The sequence below is a fragment of the Oncorhynchus mykiss genome, chromosome 4 (assembly GCF_057628025.1).
Source record: "Oncorhynchus mykiss isolate SJ-2025 chromosome 4, ASM5762802v1, whole genome shotgun sequence".
Classification (NCBI taxonomy): Eukaryota; Metazoa; Chordata; class Actinopteri; order Salmoniformes; family Salmonidae; genus Oncorhynchus; species Oncorhynchus mykiss.
Genome location: NC_143025.1, coordinates 25,686,772 through 25,704,958, shown reverse-complemented (window position 1 = coordinate 25,704,958; position 18,187 = coordinate 25,686,772). Strand labels below are relative to the sequence as shown.

Genomic DNA, 18,187 nt, shown 5'->3' with positions numbered 1-18,187 from the left:
AAACTTGAGCATGCATAACTAACTATTCACCAGCCCAAAGCCACCTTTTGCAGCAATTACAGTTGCAAGTCTCTTGGGGTATGTCTCTATAAGCTTGGCACATCTAGCCACTGGAATTTTTGCCAATTCTTCAAGGCAAAACTGCTCCAGCTCCTTCAAGTTGGATGGGTTCCACTGGTGTACAGTAATCTTTAAGTAAAACCATAGAGTCTCAATTGGAATGAGTTCTGGGTTTTGCCTAAGCCATTCCAAGACATTTAAATGTTTCCCCTTAAACCACTCATGAGTTGCTTTAGCCGTATGCTTAGGGTCATTGTCCTGTTGGAAGGTGAACCTTAAATCTTTGGAAGACTGAAACAGGTTTCCCTCAAGAATTTCCCTGTATTCAGTGCCATCCATCATTCCTTCAATTCTGACCAATTTCCAAGTCCCTGCCGATGAAAAACATTCCCCCAGCATGATGCTGCCACCACTATGCTTCACTGTGGGGATGGTGTTCTTGGGGTGATGAGAGGTGTTGGGTTTGCACCAGACATAGCGTTTTCCTTGATGGCCAAAAAGCTCAATTTTAGTCTCATCTGACCAGAGTACCTTCTTCCATATGTTTTATTTAACTAATTATGTGACTTCTGAAGGTAATTGATTGCACCAGATCTTATTTAGGGGCTTCATAGCAAAGAGGTTGAATACATATACACGCACCACTTTTCAATTTTTTATTTTGTAGAATTTCTTAAATGCGTTTTTATTTCTTAGTTTCACTTCACCAATTTGGACTATCTTGTGTATGTCCATTACATGAAATCCAAATAAAAATCAATTTAAATTACAGGTTGTAATGCAACAAAATAGGAAAAAATGAGCTTTTTGGCCATCAAGGAAAACGCTATGTCTGGTGCAAACAGCGAGTAGCAGCAGTGTACAAAACAAATGGAGGGGGGGTCAAAATCAAATAGTCCATTGGCCATTTGATTAATATTAATAAAATATTAACATCACTGCATGTCAACGGCATGAAAAACTAGTGAATTGACTGGGAACCAAGTGGTATATGCTCCAAACTGCACTGTGGTTCGATGAGAGCACTTACATTTTGGCAAGGCGGGATGAGTAGTCAAGACGCATGTGGACAAGGCGGAGATGAGTGGCCAAGACCGACAACAGTGGATGTATCAATTCAGGCTTCAAGTGTAGGCCTAATGACAATCACAGAATCTCACTACAATACACAGAAGTGTTTTGTAACATATGTCTCTTTCCATTCATCAAATTGCGGTTGCATAGTGCACTGTTGGGGTTTGGATGCTGAACTTATTTTGTGAGTTGACAAATGTACACGGGTGGCCTACAGGAGCACCTTTGTTATGTGATTGTTTGACAATCAGATGAAAACATCATGACTGGTTGTGTTTAGGCCACATTAAAAGGCATAGGCAGCTTGTCAATAAGGCTAGGAGATTGCCAAAATTATATAGCCTAATTAGCTTACACCCCTCTATACAGAAATAAATACAATCATTCAAAATAGGGTGCTACACCAGAAAGCATGATGCCACAGAGCATCATTAGCTTCTTAAAAAAAGGATGTGGATTGTTTTAAATTCATAGCCTACAGATGGAAGGGGCTACAATTTTTTTCAGCGTGCAAAGCAAATACCAATAGGCCTAGTTGATTGATAAGTTGTGACTGTCAGTGAACAGCAGAGAGACCAGGCATATTGCAATATTTAAAAACACAATCGCAGAAAAACAGTTTGGAAAGCAAATGTCTATTGCTGTGAAGAGATGACAATAAAAAGACTCCAATCTGTCTTTAAGTCTGTCTTTGACACCCTAGACCCACTTAAATTTGCTTACCACCCCATTAGATCAACAGATGATGCAATCGGCATCACACTGCACACTGCCCTATCCCATCTGGACAAGAGGAATACCTATGTAAGAATGCTGTTTATTGACAATAGCTCAGCATTCAACACCATAGTACCCTCTAAGCTCATCATTAAGCTCGAGGCCCTGGGTCTGAACCCCACCCTGTACAATTGGGTCCTGGACTTCCTGCCCGGCCACCCCAAGGTGGTGAAGGAAGAAACAACACCACCACTTCGCTGATCCTCAACATTGGGGCCCCACAAGGGTAGGTGCTCAGCCCCCTCATGTACTCCCTGTTCACCCATGAGTGTGTGGCCACGCATGTCTCCAACTCAATCATCAAGTTTGCAGACGACACAACAGCAGTAGACTTGATTACCTACAATGACGAGACAGCCTACAGGGAGGAGGTGAGGGCTCTAGGAGTGTGGTGCCAGGAAAATAACCTCTCACTCAATGTCAACAAAACAAAGGAGATGATCGTGGACTTCAAGAAACAGCAGAGGGGGTACCCCTCTATCTACATCGACAGGAGAAGGTGGAAAGCTTCATGTTCCTCTGTGTACATATCACTGACAAACTGAGATGGTCCATCCAAACAGAGGCCTGATCACAAAGGCCTGATTGGTGGAGTGCTGCAGAGATGGTTAAAGAAGGTGCTCCTCTTCAACCTCAGGAGGCTGAAGAAATGTGGCTTGGCACCTAAAACTCTCACAAACTTTTACAGATGCACAATTGAGAGCATCCTGTCGGGCTGTATCACCGCCCGCAACCGCAGGTTTCTCCATAGGTTGGTGGGGTCTGCCCAACACACAACCGGGGGCAAACTACCTGCCCTCCAGAACATGTACAGCACCCGATATCACAGGAAGGCCAAAAAGATAATCAAGGACAACAACCACCTGAGCCACTGCCTGTTCACCCTGCTATCATTCAGAAGGCGAGGTCAGTACAGGTGCAGCAAAGAGGGGACCGAGAGACTGAAAACAGATTCTATCTCAAGGCCATCAGACTGTTAAATAGCCATCACTAGCAAATTAGAGGCTGCTGCCTATATACATAGGCTTGAAATGACTGGCCACTTTAACAAATGGAACACTAGTCACTTTAGTAATGTGTACATATTTTGCATTACTCATCTCATATGTATATACTGTATTATATACTATTTTACTGTATCTTAGTATATGCGGCTCTAACATTGCTCGTCCATATAGTTATATATTCTTAATTCCATTCCTTTACTTAGATTTGTATGTATTTCGCGTATTGTTGTGAAATTGTTAGATATTACTTATTTGATATCACTGCACTGTTGGAGCTAGAAACACAAGCATTTCGCTACACCCTCAGTAACATCTGCTAAACACGTGTATGTGACCAATAACATTCAATTTGATTTGAAGTTATCAAAATGATCAACTTGATTTGAGTGAACAGTAGCCTAGTATCTTATTGACACCAGCAGAGAACATTGGCCATATCCCCGGTGAGTGTGCATATTCACTGTCTTTATCATTGGGTCAGTGCCACATTTGTTTATTTTTGGACAGCAATGTCTTCCTCCTGGTTAGATCGACGTCACATTGTATTTGTGTCTCCCCTTTCATAGGCCGATTATATGGATCAGACAACAACGGTGTTATTGATCTGTTCGTCAGTGTGAGCAGAGTAGGCTACCCTGTAATTTTTGAAGTACTAAAAAAGATTATGCTAATGTCTCCATTCATATAAAGTATAGTAGAATTGCATGAAATGTGTTATAAAAGGCCAACAAGAAATGTGTCTGATAATCCTATAGGCTAAGCCTACTCTACGCCGCTGTGAGCTGCATGGAACAGTCTATTTGCGAACAGTTACTGAGTTCTATTATTAACCTAACATGATCACTATCCAATCTACTTATCACATTAGTAATAGAAGGCCATTTTACATAAGTCTGCAAATGCGAGGATGCATGGAATGCTTTATTATAAGGGTGCATGTTCAAGGTGAAAATGAGCTTTGCGCCATCTATGTTAAAAGGTATTGCATGCTAAAAATGATATGACAAATCTTTACTAGGCCTAGGCTACTAGGCCCACAGACATAAATGAAAAGAATAGGGATTCTATATACACTACTGTTCAAAAGTTTGGGGTCACTTATAAATGTCCTTGTTGTTGAAAGAAAAGCAATTTTTTGTCCACTAAAATATGATCAAATTGATCAGGAATACAGTGCAGACATTTTTTTATGGAATATCTACATAGGCGTACAGAGGCCTATTATCAGCAACCATCACTCCTGTGTTCCAATGGAATGTTGTGTTAGCTAATCCAAGTTTATAATTTTAAAAAGCTAATTGATCATTAGAAAACCCTTTTGCAATTATGTTAGCACAGCTGAAAACTGGAACATCAGCATTTGTGGATTCGATTACAGGCTCAAAATGGACAGAAATTCTTGTTCTGAGAAATTGAAAAATTTGAAAAATTGCCAAGAAACTGAAGATCTCGTACAACGCTGTGTACAACTCCCTTCACATAACAGCACAAACTGGCGCTAACCAGAATAAAAAGAGGAGTGGGAGGCCCCGGTGCACAAATGAGCAAGAGGACAAGTACATTAGAGTGTCTAGTTTGAGAAACAGACACCTCACAAGTCCTCAACAGGCAGCTTCATTAAATAGTGTCCGCAAAACACCAGACTCAGGGATGCTGACCTTCTAGGCAGAGTTGCAAAGAAAAAGCCATATCTCAGACTGGCCAATAAAAATAAAAGATTAAGATTGGCAAAAGAACACAGACACTGGACAGAGGAACTCTGCCTAGAAGGCCAGCATACCGGAGTAGCCTCTTCACTGTTGACATTGAGACTGGTGTTTTGCGGGTACTATTTAATGAAGCTGCCAGTTGAGGACTTGTGAGGCGTCTGTTTCTCAAACTAGACACTCTAATGTACTTGTCCTCTTGCTCAGTTGTGCACCGGGGCCTTTCTCACAACAAGAATAGACTGACGAGTTTCAGAAGCAAGTTCTTTATTTCGTTTTGAGCCTGTAGATATTCCATTAAAAATCTGCCGTTTTCAGCTACAATAGTAATTTACAACATTAACAATGTCTACACTGTATTTTTGATCTATTTTATTTTATTTTAATGGACGAAAATTGTGCTTTTCTTTCAAAAACAAGGATATTTCTAAGTGACCCAAACTTTTGAAAGTTAGTGTAATTCTATGATTACACCCCTAGTCGATAAAGAAAATACCCTTACCGTTAAGAAATGAAATCTACTTTCACTCCTGATTTTGTATGATCTATGTCCTGCATGAAATGCTGTGTCCTTTTTTCTTATTTTATGCAATTTGTATGATATGTTACAATTCCAATTCTTACAATATTTTACAAATTTGTTATGCTTAAGATCCCGGACTAGCACATCTTTAATGTTAGCTAGTGCTAGTTGGCGGCACCTTTACACCAACACTCCAATATTTCTCCTTTTCTAGCTTCTTATCCACCTTATTATTAAATGGTGAGCCAACATGTCTGCAGCACTTGTTTTCTCATGGCTCTCTCTTGTTCACATCAACCACTGTAGTCTAGTTTATCTACCTGCCTGAGGTCTGTGTCAGCAACTCTGCTGGCGGCCATAGGACAACTCTACCTGTAGGACAGGATATTATTGCTTCCCTTAATCTAATAGTCACCGGAGCTCATTGCTTAATACTTGTCATCAAATTTGAACGTTGTTCCTAGGCTCTGCTCCGAGGCTCAGGTTGGCTGTAAGGACAAGTAAACTATGGGGCGACATTCAAAGGAGAGCACTACAAATTATATCATCACAAGCAGGGACATGACTGTGGCCCGGCATACTAATTCTGCCTCCATTGAATCAACCCAGCCGTGTCTGATACGACCTGTCTGGCTCCCACAGTGTTTCTGAAGCCATTCTACATTCACCACGGCTATCATGCTATTGCTTTTGTAGCAAGACAATCCACCTGCAACCTCTCTGAAATCCAGACTATACACTATCTCGGTGTCTCGTTGGCGCCACACAATGCGAAGACCTATTGTAGATGACCTGGGCCTGGATTTCCGGATAGCAATGGAATTGAGGCTTATGAGTGTTTTAATGATGCATCTTTCCTACAACGGCCAAAGACGTAACATGTGTTTCCCAAAACACCACGCAGAGAGAATGGTCACTAAGTGCGTCATTGGAGCATGTATAAATACTGATAGGATCGAAAGAAAGGGAGTGCAGCCCTCGGATTTGCTTTCTCTATTAAAACTGTACCTTCAAATGTGAATTATTTCACAATACTGATGATGGATCAGCTCCTAGAGAGATATTACCACCTAAGACTGCAAATATTGAGGTGGCTTATTCTATGCCTACCCAATAAAAATGCACTAAACCACCGATTTGGCACATCATTGCGCAGATGTTAGGCTACACATCATGAAATGTATTGAGAAAGATTATAGACAGTAGCCTACAAGTAGCAACATGGAACTCACTTGATTGAACATGAAATGTATTTCAATATGATTTAAATAGGCATATAACCTACTATTTATATTTTAATGCCGTCATCTCTGTTTTCATCTGAATCATATTTTTATACGTTGCTTGTTTTTATCACTTGCAAAGACATTGGCAACTTTGTGTTTGTAGTCATCTTTTAAAGTTATCAGAGGTCATAGGGAGACAAATAAATCATGTGATTGTAGGTTTAGCAAAGATCTTCTGTGTATAAATTGGCTCGGGGGGGGGGGGGGGGGGGACATTTAATGACGCACTTAGCTGTTCTATGAGTAGTCTGAGGCAAGTGTTAGATTAGGAGCGTATTCAGGTGCAACATTAATAACGGTGGCTTTGCGTAACAGCTCCTATGAAGTTTCTAACAATGAATTTAGCCTTAAAACTTCTTATGGCTTGGGGACAGTATTTCGACGTCTGGATGAGAAGCATGCCCAAAGTAAACTGTCTGTTACTAAGGCCCAGAAGCTAGGATATGCATATAATTGGTGGATTTGGATAGAAACACTAAAGTTTCCAAAACTGTTAAAATAATGTCTGTGAGTATAACAGAACTGATATGGCAGGCGAAAACCTGAGGAAAATCCATCCAGGAAGTGGGATTTTTTTTATGTGGGTATTTCAATTGAATGCCTATAGAGTATCTAATGGGTTAGGACCCAGATTGCAGTTCCTATAGCTTCCACTAGATGTCAACAGTCTTTAGACATTGTTTCAGGCTTGTTTTCTGAAAAATTAAGAAGAATAAGACCTTTCTGTCAGTGGACTGAGGAAGAATGCAGAGCTGGTTTGGGCGCGTGACTGACCACGCGTCCTTCGTTGTTTTTCCATTCTACTGAATAAGCTATTGTCCGGTTTAAATATGATCGATTATTTAGACAACTGACAACCTGAGAATTAATTATAAACATCGTTTGACATGTTTTGACAAACTTTACTGGTACTATTAGGATGTATTCGTCTGCATGTTTTGACCACCTTTGAGCCAGTGGATTACTGAACAAAACGCGCCAACAAAACAGAGTGTTTGAGATATAAAGAGGAACTTTATCAAACAAAACAAACATTTAATGTGTAGCTGGGACTCTTGTGACTGCAACTATATGAAGATCTTCAAAGGTAAGTGATTAATTTTAGCGCTATTTCTGACTTTTGTCATTCCTTTACTTGGTTGTAAAATGTTTGTATGCTTTTGTAAGCGAGGCGCTGTCCTCAGATAATCGCATGGTATGCTTTTGCCGTAAAGCCTTTTTGAAATCACACAAAGCGGCTGGATTAACAAGAAGTTCATCTTTAAGCCGATGTATAACACTTGTATTTTTTATGAACGTTTATTATGACTATTTCTGTATTTTGAATTTGGCGCTCTGCAATTTCACCAGATGTTGTCGAGGTGGGTCGCTAGCGGAACGCCTGCGCCAGAAGTTTTTAAGAGGCTTTTGGGAAACCGGGTTTAGGATGTTTGCAGGTTGATGTTTATTGTCATGAATCTTGCCCTGGATGCAGAACTGAGCGACTTCCGCTAGATGGGCTGTGCCATCTAGTGCCCAGTCTGCAGGGCTGCCTCCAGAACAAGATTCATGACGTAAAACACTAACCTGCAGGTTGTTTGGAGTTTACCGTAGTGATAGTTTAGGCCAGGGATCATTAACTAGATATATCTGCGGGCCGATGGTCAGGAAGTCGGAACATAATTACAAATCATTTTAGATTGCAAAGAAGCCCAAACAGATATAAGATATGAGTAAAAAATAATCATTTCAAGCCTTACTTACATTTATATACGATCACATATATCTCTCTATTATGCTTGGGAATACTTTGGAACAGATATAAAAAAATTAAACTCACTTGGAGCTGATTATATATATACATATTTATATTGCTCAGAAATCTTGGTGGGACAAATAAAATCAGCTGCGGGGAACCCTGGTTTAGGCCATCACAAGAAGCTGTTTTTGCTGGTAAACACATTTGCCCTATTAAATAACATTAGACATTTTTACCACACCTCAGAAAAAGGGAAATAAATTAATAAAACCAACATGGAACTGGTAATAACCAGCAGTAAAGATTCAGCTCTGGCCATCAAACTGCAATCTTGCTCCCTCTTTTACACGCAGACACGCCTTTTAATCGTTCACACGGACAACGTGGTAATTCTGTCTGTAAAAGCCAAGTGAGAAAGGGCCGAGCGGTTTAAGATGGGCACACTAAAAACCCAAAAGCCAACATAAAACAGTCCTTTGGTAACATATACTCTGTAATTAACTCTGTGGTGAAATCTATGTCACCTCCGTCTCTGCTGCTTGTGTTTTATTTAATGTGATAGTGCATTGATTTCAAGCCCTTAATTAAGTTGGTAATAAGAGCTTTAGAGTGCTCTGTGAGGGTTGAGAGTGAAAAATTGCATATTAATGATCAGGGCCACTCAGCCCATTGCTGATTCAGTCTAATACCAGGCTGAATGGAGGTTCACACACAGAGAAAGGCTGATTTCACTGGCCCTGCCTATTTATCCTATCAAACATACAGCCAGACAGATACAGACTGCAGAATACATCAAATGGCGTTCCAAGGTCACAATCTACACCTGGAAGTCAAAATGGAAGCATTGGACTACAAACAAAATTGGAAATGAAAAGTGAAACGGGAATAAAAAATGCATTACCTGTACATGCATTTCCTTTATAGGGATGGGGTTTGAGAACAGAAGTATATGCAAAGGGGTCAACATCAACCAAAGTGTGCTGTCAGGATTTATTTGAATTTCTGATCAACCTTCATTCCCAGTATTTCACTTCCATATTCATACCAGCTCTCCCCAGAGATAACCTTGGAGAACCAACCGTCTTACTCCAAAGAGGCCCTTGCTTATGAGAACAGAAGACGCGGTGGAGAGGCAGCGGTAGCTCTACCTAAGGTGCTCATTTGAGCTCAAACTAAGGTATTGTGGATCACACAGCTAGGTGACAGAGGTATCATTCTGACTGCGGTGATAACCCATATCCCAGCACTCCTCTTATAGCCAGTGGCTATTCCACCTCCTGCTGTCTGCTCTGCACAGTGAGTGCGCCTCCCTTCCTCCACTGCTCTGCTTTTCTCCCCACAACTGACCCATAAAGCCATGGGAGTACATGATCCCCATGTCTAACAGGCCTCTGGCCTACTTCTCCTGGCAGGAGGGGTCATGATCTGTCCAACAAGGTTCACACAACATCTTCAGGTCTTTAACGTTTGCAACAAAAACACAAAACCAGACGAACGAGGGGGAGACAGAAGAGAGTGTGGCACATTTTCAAGTGTTTCTGACCTTAAAAAACAAGAGGCAGCCCTATCGATGTACAAACTCAGACCTCTCTCTCCGGCTGTCCCACAGAGCCTCTGTAGAGGACAAGGCATCCCTAAAACATGGGAAGTACTGATTTGTTTAACTCTTCACAGAGCGTAGCTCAATAAAATGTTAAACTGCTGTTAACTTTGCCAGGGGGAGCGAAGTGCCGCAGGAGCATTGGGCTGAGACCAGAGTCAAACATCTACTTATGTAAATGGAGAAAGGAGAAGGGAAGCGAATAGAAGGTAAGGTGCAATGGCTTCAGTACAGGAGATTCAGCTTAATGTGCAGGCCATTTGTTAAGGATGGAGAGAGAATAAACAATTAGAATAATTACATTTCCAACTCTGCTTAATGCTAGTGAGAAGGAGCCCTGAGCTTCTGGGGTAAGCTTGTTAGTGGCATCTTCAGCAAAGTAAAGTATAGCTAGATTCACTTAACAGAATTTCATTACCTATAAAGGGCAGCCTAAACAGAATAAATTACTAGCCTGTACAGTGAATGGTATTAGGAAAGACATTCCTTATGCCTTTTAAAACCAGTACTGTTTACTCTCGTGTGCACTGTAGATAGCTAGTAGAAGCTATGCTAGCTATCTCTGGAGGAGGTTCTGGCTCAGTCAGTGGCTTTGTTTCTGCCATGAGCGCCTGCCTGTGGTGCAGCATGTTGGCATCTGTAACCTTGGCAGTGGCCCTGTGAGAAAGATCTACAGCCAATAGATAGGTGCACCATATAGTGTATTACTGCGCCGGTCAGGAGTTGAATCTGGTGGAGTGGGCAGTGCTGCTGTTAGGAGCAGGGCGGATGGACATCTTGTATGTCAAGGTGGATAGGTCACAGTCCTCATCATCTCACTGAACACAATGTGGCAATGTACGCAGCCAAACACGTGATGGGTGGCGAGGACATGTAGCATCCCACAAGGGTGGCTGAGCTGCCACTCCCTTGGCTCTGGCCATTCTAAGGCGTCAACATCTGCTGAGAAGCACAACATAAATCATACAGACAATATGGAACCTTTTGCTCTGAATAACACTCAACCAACCACCCCATCTACCCCCACCGTTCCATTACTCACACACAGGGTCACACGCACACACAAGTGCACGCACGTGCACACACACACACACACACTGGTGTTATAGTCAGTCATGCCTCTGCATTAGCTGTGGAGAGCCACGGTAGGAGTCAGGATGAACTGTGACCAGGAAATCTCAATAACATCTTCACATTGCCATTCAAATAATCAAGCTGACGCCAACCCCAATTGACTGTCTGCAACCAACAGTTGATCTCCCCATCTCTCCCTCAAGACCTGTCCGATTACACTTAAGTACTGTACAGCCAGAGGCCCCCTGCTCTTAATGAAGCAGCCATTTTTATTAGTGAGTCAAAGAGATGGCTATCTTCTCCAGTGTGAGAGGATCTGAGCTCCTGTGCTCCATTGGCTGTAATAATGCAGATAGACTGCAGATGTACAAACCTTTTGCGGATAATTGACTCCAAAGCCTTCTGTATTCCCCAGGGTTTTGAATTTGATGACCAATGTGGGGAACATTTGCCATTCGCTATATGATTACTTTCCCTCAGATCTTATTTCATTGTCCTCAGAGTGTGCAAAAAATGCTGCGAGTCAAAACGACAGACTAAAATTAATAACGACACCCCATGAATTAGTAGGAAGTGCAATTTAATAAATAAACATCTAAATCTTGCCTTGAGCTCCGCATTCAATATTTGAATGCTTTGTCGCTCGTAATTTTCCAAGCCACATTTAGAATCATATTATGGTGTCGTTGCTCGAGCCAGAACCTGGAAATGTTGCATAATGGTATAACTCTGTGAAGTATTTGAGTCCTGGTGAAGATTCAAATTGTAAAGGTAAAGTTTAAACTGCCTGGTTTCATAAACCAGACCTTGAGAAAAATCTTCTTATTAAAGATCATAGGAAAGTAATGCCAAGTAATGATATCAACACTGGGGGCATGAAATAGATCAATATGTCTATAAGAGTGTCTGATCCCTACTAATGACTAGGAAGGTTATATCAGTCATTGGTTTACCAATACAAAATCAATGTACTCTGGTAAAGAAGATATCAGCAAACTCAGTCCTATTTCACCCAAATGCAAACAGAACACTTGGCTCAACTCATCAGTGTCATACTCACCAAAGAGACAAAATTACACCGTTCCCCATCTTAATTTAATGTGTGACTACCCTAATGGGGAATATTCAAACTTGACTAATGTTGTCTTATCAATTTGCTCAATGAACCCAATGAGTCTGAGTCTGACCGTCAACACAGCTGTATTACGTAACATGGCTTTGCCCTCTGCCATCCGTCAGCTCTGTGACTCTTTTTGCATCCCAAATGGCACCCTATTCCCTACATTGCATAACTTTTTACCAGAACACTATGGGCCTTGTAGAAAAGTAGTGCACTATATAGGGAATAAGGTGCATTTTGGGACACAACCTCTGTCTCATCCCCCTGTTCACCCCCTTAATATTAGCCATGACCGCGTGGCTAATTGCTGTGTTTCACGCCTGTGTCCGGTAGAGGAGCTGTGCTAAACAAGGAGATAGCCACAGTAGAGCACGGTCACCGTGACCATTAGGGTCAAACAGATTGTAGCGATATCCCAACTTAATGAGATGAGCACTGCAGAACAGAAGTATAAAAATAATGAGATTCATATTTTCTATTGACAAAGGCTGGTAACAGAGATGATTAGGACAATGAGCATGAGCTCCAAAAATGCTGAAAGACTGGGGAACACATCAGTCTGACTAACTCAATGGAGAAAACAGAAAACTTGTATGGCACACTGTGTGTAGAGTTAATTCACTAACAATGGACATACAGCTCAGTTGGTAGAGTGTGGCTCTTACTACGCCAGGATAGTGGGTTGAATTCCTGGTACCATCCATACTTAAAATGTAAGTCGTTTTGGACGTAAAATTTCTTTAGATAAAAGCGTCTGCTAAATGGCATATATTATTATTGTTATGTATGTAAAGGAGACAACATTTAGGTTTGAAGTGTTAAAAAAAAGAACACTCCAGTGATCAAATGACCCTGACAGACGCCAGAAATAGAGCAGCGTCTTAACTAACACCTTGAGTTCCTGTGCTTGTTACATGATTTGTTGTTAATGTGAGACAGAGTGAGGCAGTGACCCTTCATAGAGAAAACATTATGTTATTTAGATTAGCTACATTACCCTCCTGTGCCCTGGGCAAACAAGTAAACACTCAGGACAAATCAACAGCATAACTCAGGTTACATGAAGCAAAACATGGCAGTTTAACAGAAAGTATTTGAAAGTGATACAATACCTTCGGCCCATTATCCAATCAGTCTCTCAAGTACAAACTAAAATACATGTTTGTAACAGCAACTAACTTCTATCAACCCCCACCATCTCCTTGAACCAAAGAAAGGAAAATAACTCCTTCTTCAATATTGGTTCATCTAAAAGCCCTTGTTTGAGTAACAGGACCATTCAATCTTCTCAATGCCACTCAACACTTGATTTGACAATGAAAACTTGAGTATGAATTTGAGCCTCTGTAGCTCTTCAGAGGTGAATGTTTGTTCACCACACTCGTTCACTTCTTCGACAACTTCCACTATAATTTGCAACAGGATGTTGAGAACTCTATCTCTATTTCTCAGAATATATTTTTCATTGTTGTCTATCTGCCTTTCTCCTTATCTAAGCAGACAAACAGTAGACATTCAAATGGAATCAATTCATCTATCTGTTGGCAGTCTACAGTATTTAATCCTTAATTGAATAATAATTTTCAATGGGACATCAAAAATGGCCAGACAGCCTGAAATGGAATGATTGTTTAAAATATATCAAAAGTGTAGTATGGAAGCACTATAGCGGTATTGTTAGAGAGGGGTAAATATAAAGATTTAGTTCTGGTGCCAGGCAGGTATTAACCCTGCCGAAAGGAAAAGAGTAGGATAGAGAGAGTACCACTTTCTAAATATTCATATGATGGACCTGCAGAAAAATACAAAGAGAATTGTACTGCTGTTGTTGTCAAAGCTTTCTGGCTTTCATCTCTACAAAGAGGAACACACGGTCACCAACAGGCCAGGCCACCAAACCATGATGCCTGTGACACCCAACAGAGCCTGTGCATTGCTTACCGAAAACAGATGAATAAAAATAACACTTTTTAATTGCATAGTGAGCTTAGTTCTCACTGAACCTATTGACCATATTAGTACAGATGTCGGATCTTAATTTGACACATTTCGTCCCAGGAGGAAAATAATCCTGCAGCAGGAGGATTTTAATATCTGAAGAAATATTTATAATCGTCTTCAGGGTGCAGCTGAAGGCGTTGTTTGTATACAATGCACACTGTACCTACATTGTAACTTATGTAGGCTATGTGCAGCCTACAGCACGTCTCGTGGATCAATGTCTATTTTTGATGCATTCATTCCGTGTGTTTACAGAGTTAAGACAGAAACAACTTAACAGTTTAAGGATTAATTGTGGTTAAGGTTAATACTGTGGTTTGAAACAAAATAATAAAAAACAATGTATTTAGAGTATTCATAGTATTCTTCGTGCTTGCTAGAGTGAACTGCGGTAGCACAGTGGTCTGAGCAGCGATCTCCGGCTCAAAGCTCAAAGCTGAGTTTTCACCCAGTGGTGGGCAATATAGTGACCATCCTGAGCCTACAATAGGCCCACAAGTTAATTGTATTTATTGAAACTTTTTCAAGAAGTTAAACAAATAGTCTTATCATTTACACAACATAGGAAAGTGTCTCAGCTCAACTAAATTGTCTTTGGATGGGCTCAAACTCATAAACACCTTGACAGCTCTACGAAATGAAATATTAAAACTACATAATACAAGCTTTCAATCCACACCAAAGACCAGAACTATATTGACAAAGTATACATAGCCTGCCTAACTATAAAACGTGGATGAGTATACACACTGGATGAAAGTATATCGTACAGGCCTACATCTGTAAATCAACTGATGGCCCAAATCAACTCAGCCAAAGAAACACAGTAGTTTATTAACGGTTTTCACCTCTGTCATTATGTGACAATGTATAGGTTACCATTCCATACAATAGAAATCAAGTATTTCATTGGTTACCAGAGCAAATCTACTGTGTCGATTTACCTGGCACTTTGTATGAATGGAAACTAATGTTGGTGTACAAATTTTATTTGTTTCCTATTTATGTTATCCAAAAGTGTCTGACATGGACATTTCTTATCAAGGGGGTAAAATATCCCTGGACTGTCCATATTTGAAATGTGTAACTTAATCAATCGGGGGGATAAGTCAATCATGGGGATTACGTTTTTTGTGCCAGAAGGGCATGGGCCAGAATAGAACCCACACCGACACGACAGGCCTATATGTGCGCACTGAAGGCAGCTGCCCCAACGGCTAGACAAACCCACAATTAAACTACATTTTGACCTTAGGATACACTTGATACCTGTATGTCGTAGCCTAGTGGAGACTAATATATATCTTGTGTTATTAAGCTATAAAATGACAGTTGTTGATCTGTATGGCTGCATTTCAGAAACATTTTTTTATATTTGAATGTTGCAGTAATAGGACCTAGGCCTAATGTTTGAGCGAGCCTGAGATACAATTGTTTTGAAAGCAAGCCCTGATCCCAATGTCTCGACTGCCCCCACATTGGAAAGAAAGAGAACTGATGAGGATCGTTTGATGTTCCTGATGCAGCAGGAAAATTCTCTGCAACAAAAGAGTGATCAAGTTAAGATCAGACATCTGTATATCACTGCTGAAGCCTAAGGTGAACAGGCCTTCGTAAAGATCTCCAGGTTTGCTACATGACATGAAGAAAAGTGTCTCATGCACAACTGTGTAACCAATGAATTTAGATGCCCTAGTATGCACATTGCTGTATAATCTGCACATTGTCTTTAGATTTACTGAAGTCAGTGTTTTACATCACCATCCATCCAAACATGCATATGTATGTTGAAGATACATTAGGCCATCACCATGCCACAATAAATCATTCACCAATATCTTGCTATGATACCCAATTACACTACACCTGTCAATGTGCTATCAGGATTAATGGTGTTGTGTGTAAATGAATATCTGACCTGTACTGCCATCTACAGGAAAACAGTCCAGAGGGTAACAACCACTGGGTCTGGCAGTGCCACTAATTGAGTGAACTTGAAAACGCTATCTCAAGTTATCCTTTATTATCACAATCACTGTTATCAGTAGATAAGCAAGCAATTTGAGGGCAGGCCTACATAGTGTTATCATTACTATGCACTGTACAGGGGGGGGGGGGGGGGCAGATATGAACTGTACTGTCATTGCAGGAGGCGGGACATATGCATTGAATATGAATATTGAATATTGATACATATTAAATGCATTGAATATGAACGTGTCATACAGTCATAAATCCAATGTTGTGAGTATCCAACCAGTGCCTTGACCCCGACCAAGTGTGTGAGAACTGTTGATGGTGCTCGTTGTGGCAGTGATTTGCTGTGTAAAATTGTACTCCAGATAGAGTTTAATTTAGAGAGAGAGATTAGGCAAATGATGCCGTACTGCCTTGTGACTTGTGCCTCAGCGCGCAGTGCTGATGATTTCAATTGAAAAGCCAGGCTCCGCCATTGCCTCTGCTCTGCAAACTGTCAGCACCATGGACAACGACACAGTGTATTCTAATGGGCGTCTAGAGCTTGCCGGGCTTAAAGGTGGAATAATAGCCTATGTGATAGAAATCGTAAAACACTGGGGAAGTTGGCAAAGCTGCATGCTTATTATTTTAGCAATCGTTAATTAAATGAGAATGAACAACACATTATAACATATCTGATACCACCAAATTTCGTTCCTAATTTCGCTATGGAGATCAAATAGGCCTGGAGTATATTTTCAGATGTATTAGTTTTATTTGTAAATGACATTCCCTGTCTTAAAAGCTAGTTTATTCATTCAATTACAATGCTGTGGAGGGAAATTATATTTTTTCTAAATAAGAAATGACAATCAGATATGATCAGTTTGCTCATCTAGTTAAATTTGATGTCACTTGGAATTATCGACCTCCATGTAATATAATACATACTCACTCAGTTACTCATTATCCCGCTCTCGTTCTCGCGCGCGCGCGCACACACACACACACACACACACACACACACAGACACAGACACAGACACACACACACACACACACACACACACACACACACACACACACACACACACACACACACACACACACACACACGAATCCATCAGAAATGGCAACTTTGTTTCCCCTTTATAGTTGTCCTCCAGAGGCGTGAATCTACTTTGCATTATGCAAAATAAATAATGAATTAAGAATGGCCTAATAAACATAATAGATCACACGAGCTAACATAAATCATTAAAGAATGTAAATAAAGATGTATTTATTTGTTGTTTAACCTTTATTGAACTATGTTGATAGCTTAATAAAAACATACCTGAGTTATAGAAGAATCTTTATATTGCTTGTCGACTCAGCAATCCTTGGAGTTTTCGAGTTATTTTGAACCAGACATCAGTCATGTCCAATTAATACACAGTTAATGATGTTTGAACCTTGCGATGACTGAGACAACAGGAGTGGCAAAGGTTTTTCAATGGCACCCGGTTTCTGCCGTCAATACTCCCAAGTAGCTTTATCGACGACCAGTTTACTTTTTTTCTCAGAATGTCTTGGACATGTTACATTTGGTGCAACCGTTATCCCTTCTCAAAGTTTGAAGGTAAAACAGCCGACTCCCGCTCCTCCTACAGTTGCTGTGTTTTTGACAGTGAACGGAATATCAAGCAGAATAGAGTCCGGTGAAGAAACCAAGTCAGGTCTGACGTTCCAAGGAGAGCGCTGCCGACGTGGTTTAAAACGATAATTTGGTAGACCAAGTCCAGACAAATTACCCAACTCTAATAATCACCGATGTTGATGTGAAAAGATTGGCAGTTAACGGCACAAATCCTACATGAGGCAGGCTGCGGTGCATCTCTACTGCCGTAACAAAACTGATGTCTGATTCTGCAGAAAGCAGCGCGAACGTGCGAATGACGCAGATGATGTATAATCAGGCGAGAGCAGCTCTGGGCCAGGGTGTTAACACAGGTTAAATCTCAAACTTACAATGAAACCGTTACGTGTATTGTATCTGAATACATTCATTGAGATTCCCTATGTGCACATATTCATTTTGACCATTGCTTTGAATGCCATCTCAACAATATTCTGAGTAAAATAATAATATAATCATAAATGGGTTTAGCACATACTGTCCTAAAGCTTTAGAGCCCAGTTTTAGAGCCACATAATTACTACCACAACGGATAGTGGATGGTTGCTTTGAGATTCAGTTAAATAATCACAAATTGTTTTCCCA

At 40.7% G+C, this 18,187-nt stretch overlaps 1 protein-coding gene across 2 annotated transcripts in view; it reads right to left on the bottom strand.

The window, feature by feature from the left end:
* The window catches only part of LOC110521588 (neuroligin-1), a 334,792-nt gene extending 316,880 nt beyond the window's left edge, over positions 1 to 17,912 (bottom strand). Inside the window, exon 1 of one of the 2 annotated variants that reach the window (XM_090231650.1) lies at positions 17,261 to 17,912. The gene's annotated coding sequence lies outside the window, so the exon portion shown is untranslated. The remainder of the gene's footprint in view (positions 1 to 17,260) is intronic. The other variant, XM_036968746.2, reaches the window with a different exon arrangement.
* Between the last annotated feature and the right edge of the window lie 275 nt (positions 17,913 to 18,187).